Raw genomic sequence first — 8881 nt, forward strand, 5'->3', positions numbered from 1 at the left:
ACAAGATTCAATCATCCAAATCACTACAAACCCAACCAAACTTGAAACATACAAGCATCATGCTTCTCATATACTATAACAATCAAAACCACTCCTAAACATTCAAAGTAAAGCTTAGGGTTTGAAGTTTTTTATACCTTCTTGAAGCTTTTAATCAATGAAAGATCCTTGGGATGTCCATGGAAGCCTTGATCTATGCTTAAGCTACCTTGACCTTACAAATAAAATCAAGAATCAAAAGTTTGTTCTTGAAAGTTACTATTCACCCTAAACTAAAATGATTTATTTGAGCTAGCAAACCTTGGATTCAAGCACTCAAACTACTTGCTCTTCTTAGTTATGAAATATAGGAGCTATAGAGACTAACCTCTTGATTTATGATGGAGTGAAGCTTGAGTTTTGAAATTTTCCTTCTTGTTTAAAGAAGAAAAGCCGAGGCAATGAAGGAGAAGAAGAAGAAATAGCTTCTTAATTTGTGTTTTGATGATTTGTGTGGTGTTTAGTTTGGTTACATGGAATTTACCATGGTGAAAAATGTGTGGCTCACAATCAACCAACCAATCCTTCCCACTTGTCATGCGTATGTTATCAAGCTTAGGTCATCTTGTTACACTTGTCTTCTTCTTGTTGGTGTGATGACATCATTATCCACTAACCTCTTTGATTAACCCTTAATTACTTGGCTAATGACCGCTTATCTGTTATACGGTTCGCTTAACTTTCGTTCGCATTTATCGTTCGGGGGATCATATCCGGGATCTTATTACTTGGGTTCCCCTAAACCTTTCTCAATATTTTATATTCCTTTTATGATCCTCTCTTATAATCCTTGAATTTAAATCCTTTTTTATAATCCTTGAATTTAAATCCTTTTAATCATGTTACCTTATACTTAATTCTTTCGGTATCTGGTGAATTTTCGGGAAAAATCAAAGTGTTCGAATTTGGATTCTGACGATCTTTACATACACTTATTTACTTTATGGAATACTAATACGATCTTAGAATTTCCATAACAGTACTCCTATATAGTGTGGTATGATAATTTTCCGTAATCAGCATCATCAGCAAAAGTTACTATTCATCAGGGTTTCAAAAATTTCAAAAATTGGGGTTATATATTCAATATATTCAATATATTCAATGTGATGAAATTCCCTACGGAAGATGAGGAGTGCTTCAAGGTGGATTTGATCGATTATGTAGTTACCTCAGAACTTGATCATGTGTTAAGGTCTGATGCTTTATAAACAGCCTTATTGGGGGATTTTGACAGTGAAGATGATGAAGGAAATGAGCAGTTACAATATCTAAATGCTTCTCCTTGGAAACGAAAGCTAGACATGCCATTTGAATCTCTTGGAAATATTGATCTCAAGAATGCCGAGGGAAAGCTCAAACCATTTATTGAGGAAGCACCTACTTTGGAGCTTAAACCATTGCCTGAATACTTGAGGTATGCTTTTTTAGGTGATGCATCTACTTTTCCTATTATTACTGCATCTGACCTTTCAGGTAGTGATGAGGACAAGCTCTTGAGGATTCTGAGAGAATTCAAATCGGCCATCGGGTGGACTATAGCAGATATAAAAGGGATTAGCCCTTCGTACTGCATGCATAAAATTCTGTTAGAGGAAGGTAGCAAGCCAACTGTTGAGCAACAGCGAAGGGTTAATCCTATCATGAAAGAAGTGGTGAAGAAAGAAATTCTAAAATGGTTGGATGCAGGAATCATATATCCTATTTCTGACAGTTCGTGGGTGAGCCCCATGTAATGTGTACCTAAGAAAGGAGGTATTAATGTGGTAACAAATGAGAAGAACGAGCTCATCCCCACCCACTCGAACAGTCATAGGTCGGAGGGTATGCATGGACTACAAGAAGTTGAATAAAGCCACGAGGAATGATCACTTCCCTCTTCCATTCATTGATCAGATGCTTCACAGGTTGGCTGGTCATGAGTATTATTATCTTCTGGATGGCTATTCGGGCTACAATCAGATTTGCATTGCACCAGAAGATCAAGAGAAGACTACTTTCATTTGTCCATTTGGCACGTTTGCTTTTCACAGAGTTTCTTTTGGCTCATATGGTGCACCTGCCACTTTTTAGAGATGCATGATGGTTATATTCTCTGATATGATTGGAAATAATGTCGAAGTGTTCATGGATGACTTCTCCGTCTTTGGGCATTCGTATGATGAATGCTTGAATAATCTCTGTTTGGTGCTCAATAGGTGAGTTGAGACCAATCTGGTGCTCAATTGGGAAAATGTCACTTCATGGTGCAACAAGGCATCATTTTTGGGCATAAGGTCCCTAGTAAAGGTCTTGAGGTGGATAAAGCCAAGGTGGGTGTCATTGAAAATCTTCCACCACCTAGTGAAAGGAATCCGTAGCTTTCTTGGTCATGCGGGTTTTTATCGGGGTTTCATCAAGGACTTCTCTAAGATATCTAAGTCGTTATGCAATTTTCTCGAGAAAGATGTGTCTTTCAAATTTGATGATGAATGCTTGGCTGCATTCGAGACTCTCAAGAAGAGTTTAATCACCGCACCAGTTATTACGGCACCTGATTGGAGAGAACCTTTTGAGATGATATGTGATGCAAGTGATTATGTAGTGGGAGCAGTTCTTGGGCAGTGAAAGAATAATATCTTTCATGTGGTCTACTATGCTAGTAAGACACTAAATAGAGCCCAACTGAACTACACCACTACTGAGAAAGAGCTCTTGGTTATAGTTTATGGTTTCGAAAATTTTTGATCTTATCTACTTGGGACAAAGGTTACAGTGTTCACTGATCACACTGCCATCCGCTATCTGGTCTCAAAGAAGGATTCGAAGCCTAGATTTATTCGTTGGGTTCTCTTACTGCAGGAATTCGAGTTAGAGATCAAGGATCGAAAAGGTACTAAAAATCAAGTAGCTGACCATCTCTCTAGATTGGAGAATCTCGATTCTACTTCACATGATGAGACATTGATCAACGAATCTTTTCCTGATGAGCAGTTGTTTGCAATTCAGGGGAAGCGTCATGGTTCGCAGATATTGTGAACTATCTTGTTAGCAATATAATGCCTCCTAATATGAATGCGGCTCAAAAGAAGAAGTTTCTGCATGAGGTGAAGTGGTACATGTGGGATGAACCATATTTATTTAGACAAGAAGTTGACCAGATCATTAGGAGATGTATCCCATTCTGTGAGACAGAGGGGATATTATGAGACTTTCATAACAAAACTTATGGTGGACATTATGGTGGTGAAAAGACAGTAGCTCGTATTCTTCAAGCAGGTTTTTTCTGGCCTACATTATTTAAGGATGCACATCAGTTCGTTTTAAGGTGTGATCATTACGAAAGAGTTGGGAATCTTTCCAGAAAGGATGAGATGCCTTTAAATGTGCTACTAGAAGTTGAGGTCTTCGATGTTTGGGAAATCAATTTCATGGGACCATTTATCTCATCCTGCAATAATCTGTACATCTTTCTGGTAGTCGATTATGTCTCGAAATGGGTAGAAGTCAAAGCTCTACCGACTAATGATGCAAAGGTAGTGTTGAGTTTTCTTAATAAGCAGATATTCACAAGGTTTGGAACACCATGAGTTATCATAAGTGACGAAAGGTCGCATTTCTACAATCGTAAGTTCACTTCTATGATGCAACGCTACAATGTGAATCATCGCATTGCTACTGCCTATCATCCGTAAACTAATGGTCAAGGTGAAGTGTCTAATAGAGAGATCAAGCACATTCTTGAGAAAGTCGTTTGTTTGTCAAGGAAAGATTCGTCTTTGAAGCTCGATGAAGCTGTTTGGGCCTATAGAATAACATACAAGACTCCACTTGGGATGTCCCCGTTTCAACTTGTCTATGGTAAGGTTGTCATTTACCTGCGGAGCTTGAGCATAAGGCTTATTGGGCATTGAAGAAGTTAAACATTGATCTAGATGCAGCTGGGAAGAAGCGAATGCTTCAAATAAATAAACTTGATGAATTTTAACTTCAAGCGTACGAGAACAACAAAATGTAAAAGGAAAAGGTAAAAAGGTGGCATGACAGGAAGCTATCGCCTAAGTCATTCGTGTCGGGGCAACAAGTTCTTCTATTCAACTCTTGTCTCCGACTTTTTCCTAGAAAGTTGAAATCAAGGTGGTCTGGATCATTTATCGTCAAAACTGTGTTTCCACATGGAGCGGTGAAGATTTTTGAGAATGATCCGAGCCAAGCATTCAAAGTAAATGGTCAGAGATTGAAGTACTATTATGGGGATACGGAAAACCGTGAAGTGGTTAGTGTCATTTTATTGTCAACTTGAGCGCATAACTCCACGTCAAGCTAATGATGTAAAAGAAGCGCTTCTTGGGAGGTAACCCAAGATATGAGACCATAGAACACCTTAGAATATAGTACTTTATCCAAAACCTCAAAAAAAAATCAGAAAAAAGTTATAGAAATTTTTTTTCCAGTAGCCTAGCATGCGCCCGAGTGCTAGGAGTGTGCGACCGCGTGCCAGCAGGCGACCGTGTGCGACCCTGACTTTTGAAAAATCATTTTTCAGCCTAAAAAAACAAAACAAAAAATTCACAAAAAAAATATAACCCATTAACCCACGATTTTCCCCTATACCTTGCCACAATCCCCACTCCTAATCAAATTTTAACCCTAATTTTGCCCTATAAATACATACAACCTCTCCATACACATTCCACACACTTTCAACTCGACAAAGTCTCTCCTACACACCAAACACAAACTCTCTAACTCTTATTCTCAGTTCTCATGGCCCCAAAGAGATCATGAACTGTGGGTAGCAGCAGCACCAATCCGACTACTACTGATTATTCGAGGAATACTGCTGCAAGGCCCCGATTGTTTGATAGGACTGCTGAAGAAGAGTATGCCAAGCTTATAACTAAGCCTATTATGAGGAAGAGGGGGTTCTTGCCATCAGGGAGGGATGGTGAGTTGCTGCCGATGATTGTTGGGAAGGGATGGATTACATTCTGTGAGTCACCTGAGGTGGTTCTGAATAATATTGTTCGCGAGTTCTATGCGAACGCCAAGGCCGACAAAAATGGGTTTTCTGTTGTTCGTGGGTTTATTGTTGACTATCAGCCCGAGGTGATTCGCCGTGTGATTGGACAGCGAGAAAGGGAACCACATGAGGAGAACTGGAATTCAGAGGCCCCTGAGGACTTTGATTTGGACTTGATTATTGATACTCTCTGTCAGCCAGGCACAGTGTGGAAGTTCAAAAGGGGATCCAACGATTATCATACTTTTCCTGCTGTCACGATGAACAGGTATGCTCGTGCTTGGAATACATTTATATGTGCTAACATTCTTCCTTCTTCGCATGCATATGAGGTTACAGTGGAGAGGGCGAGGTTGTTATGGGGGATTCTGAATGATGAATATGTGGACCTTGGTGAGTACATCTACCAAGGGATTTTAAAGTTTTTGAGGGGGAAATCGCAATACTCTATCCTGTATGCCTCTATTGTCACGAAGCTTTGCAAGGCAGTTGGAGTCTAGTGGCCTTCTTATTAGCAGCTACAGATGCCGACCGCTCCTATTGATTCATCCACTTTGAATGTGATGCAGGATTGGACGGGTGGAGAGCCCGAGTTACATGGTTTGGGGTATCACCTTCCAGGAGGAGTTCCAGTAGCTGGTGCTAGCATGGCTAGGCCCAGTCAGGCTTAGGGAGAGGCAGGTTCTTCGAGAACCCAGGGAGGAGATGGTTCGGGATTGGCTGATGTCCAGTACAGGAGGCTTTCGAGGAGGATGGATGCGATGTATGAGTCGCAAAGTCGGTTTTCGCAGGAGCTCACCCAGGCACTTGGGACTGCATTTAGAGGCCTTGGAGCTAACATCCAGTGGCCCATTTTTGGTAAGGATTCTACTTATCCACCTCTTGACACTCCACCCTCTGAGGGTGATGATGATGATTCGTCTGAGTAGGTATACCCTGTGTTCCTTTCTATTACCTTCACTGGGGACAGTGAAGATTTTAATTTTGGGGGTGGTAGTTAAGGAGCATATTTATGTGTGTGCCATGTAGTTACATATTTATGATAGTTTAGTTCATATAGTTGCATATTTTTGCCATATAGTTTTTTTAATTTTATAGCTTTACTTATCATGTCATATAGCTCATGCATATACCATGATCCCTTTGTGTTGCTTTACCTATTAATATGTGATATTGATGTGAGTGTAGTGATAGCATTAGAGTGATGTTGAATCTTGTTAGATTGACATGCATGCTAGAAACACTTGTAATTTCACTAAGTCTTAGAGTATGCTTAAGGACTATATCGTTGTCATGGTTTGATGGTTTTTGAGGTTAATCTATTGCTTATACTTAGAATGCATGCTAGGCTCTTAATGATAAAAGACATGAAAAGATAAAAATTGGAGATAAAAATTGGAATTCATTGCTAGTTGTGGCTAGTCATCAAATGGCTAGTAGTCGGCTCGTATTGTATATGAGTAGTCTAGGATTGAGCAAGATGGAGCGAAACGCACTTGCTCAGAAATTGAAAAAAAAGGAAAAAAAAGAAAAAGAAAAAAAATGCTTTAATGCACAATTGATCACGAGTGGGCTCTTTGGTATTCAAGTTATTAAGTTTTTAGGGGACTTTGTGCCTAGTGACCTAAGGCTTTTATAGTCTGGGATCCGCTAACCTAACGCTCGCTAAATGGGTACCATTGCATAAGTCTTTTGTGGACCTCACTCATTGCACGATCAAATAAGCATTTGTTTTATATGTTCAATAGAAGCATGATTCCGTAATAAACTCCAATAATCTTATAGTGTTATAAGTCATTTTATGTCTAGAATATATTCTTCGTATAAGCGTGTGATTGTCATGAGGATAATTAAGTTATGGTGATTGATCTAGTTTTAAAGCATATCTGTTAAGCATTCGCACACACCACGTGTCTATTTGTATGTTAGCTTGCGTGATTTGATTGATCTTTAGTCTCCTAATTGCATTTTTTGATATGTCATGTGTTGGTTGGTTTAGTCATCGTGAGGGGATCGCTGCATTCATCTAGTTGCATTCATGCATATTTTATTCTAAGTTTGAGTCTGTGATGCTTGAGGTCAAGCATCGGTTCAAATTTGGGGGTGTGATAAGTGGCATTTTATACCACTTAGAGCGTCCCATATCAGCTTGAATTGGTGTCTTGGACTCACATATTTTGTATATTTGACGCGTTTTCTAGTGTTTTTGCATTTCAGGGTATAACTTGCTTAGATAGGTAGTTTTCATCAAATAAAGCTTAAGGAAGTGCTTGGAATCAGTCTAGGGGTGATGAGCGAAGAAATCAGCAAAAATAGGAGCAAAATAAGGAATTTTCCAGAAAGGTAGCACGCGATCACGCGCCAGGAGCAGGCGACCGCGGGCCAGCAAGCCGCCGCGTGGAGACCGCAGGCGACCGCGTGCGTGCGGAATTTCAGAATCTGGATTTTTTTAATTCAAGTACAATTGGGCTTCTGTTGGCGTGGTCACTCTTGGACACTTATATAAACCTTATGGGAAGACGTTTTCATCATCAAGGAGGGCGAATGCTAGAAGATTGAGAAGACCATTTTAGCACAACACAACGAAGAAAAGGAAACATTCATTTATCTTGTGATTCTTTTAATTCGTTGTAACTTGGATGCTAGTTTTCTTTATGCTTTAAACCTTAATACTCTTGTGACGTACTTCATTATTTATTAAGTATTTTTTAGCTTTATATCGATGTGTTATTATCATGCTTTCATATGAACCCATGGTGACGATGAGTTCTACTATGGGCTAATCGTGATCATGGGATTCTAGCGGATTTACTATGGATTTCTTTAGTTAATTGTTTAATATTTTGGTGTGTGGTGATTGTGTGATATCTAGTATATGTTGTGCTTATTCATCTTATATGCGTCGCGAACATGTAAGATAGCCTGTTAATCTCTTGTGAAGCGACAGTGGATCTTGAGATTTAGAACTTGCCATGCTAGCATAGGTTCATGTGTTGTATGCATGATTAGTGGGTAACTCTAACTGTTTTACTTGTCCTGTGTAATCATCATGAATAACTTGTACTTAAATCGTTATGTTGTCAAATTCTATAGACATATAGGGTCTCAACATAATTGATGCTTATTCAACTTCTATCTAATTTATGGATGCCTGGTAGAATGGTACTCATACAATGAAAGTTGGCATTTATCAGTTTCGTGTTATTCGATTAATATCATCACCATTACATGCTAAAGTTAATAACAATAACTATTGAATGAAGTAGTAATGAAGTTAGGATCTCATGTGTGTTTAATATTGTTAATTCAAGTGTTTAATTCTCGTAGTTAATATTAGTTAACCAATCTTAATTGTTATTGTCTTGGCATTGAAGAATAATCATACATTGGTGAGTAAGTGTTAATTAAATATGATTAATCAGAGTCTCTGTGGGAACGAACTAGAAATCATTCTATATTACTTGCGAACGCGTATACTTGCGTGAATTATTTAGTGCATGCTTTTTGATTAACATGGGCACTTCCTTAGCATCTCCTTATATCGATCCCAAGCCTCACACAGAGATTCTCCAGTTTGCTGAGCAAACTGAGTAAGAGCATTCCTGATTGCAGCAGTCTTCGCCATAGGGAAGAATTTAGTAAGAAACTTTTACGCAAGATCCTCCCAAGTGGTGATAGACCGTACTGGTAGAGAGTGTAACCAACACTTCACTTTGTCCCTCAAAGAGAATGGGAATAGTCGCAGCTTAATGGCATCTTCAGACACATCGTTGAACTTGAAAGTGTCACAAATCTCGATGAAATCCCTGATGTGCATGTTCGGGTCTTCAGTAGGATTAC

At 39.1% G+C, this 8881-nt stretch overlaps 1 non-coding gene across 1 annotated transcript; it reads left to right on the forward strand.

Moving 5' to 3' along the window:
• Positions 1 to 8549: 8549 nt before the first annotated feature.
• On the forward strand, positions 8550 to 8651 carry LOC141715837 (small nucleolar RNA R71). The gene has a single exon (XR_012572584.1). It is a non-coding gene; the product is annotated as a small nucleolar RNA R71 (small nucleolar RNA).
• Positions 8652 to 8881: the final 230 nt, after the last annotated feature.

The sequence above is a fragment of the Apium graveolens genome, chromosome 3 (genome assembly GCF_009905375.1).
Source record: "Apium graveolens cultivar Ventura chromosome 3, ASM990537v1, whole genome shotgun sequence".
NCBI classification, from domain to species: domain Eukaryota; kingdom Viridiplantae; phylum Streptophyta; class Magnoliopsida; order Apiales; family Apiaceae; genus Apium; species Apium graveolens.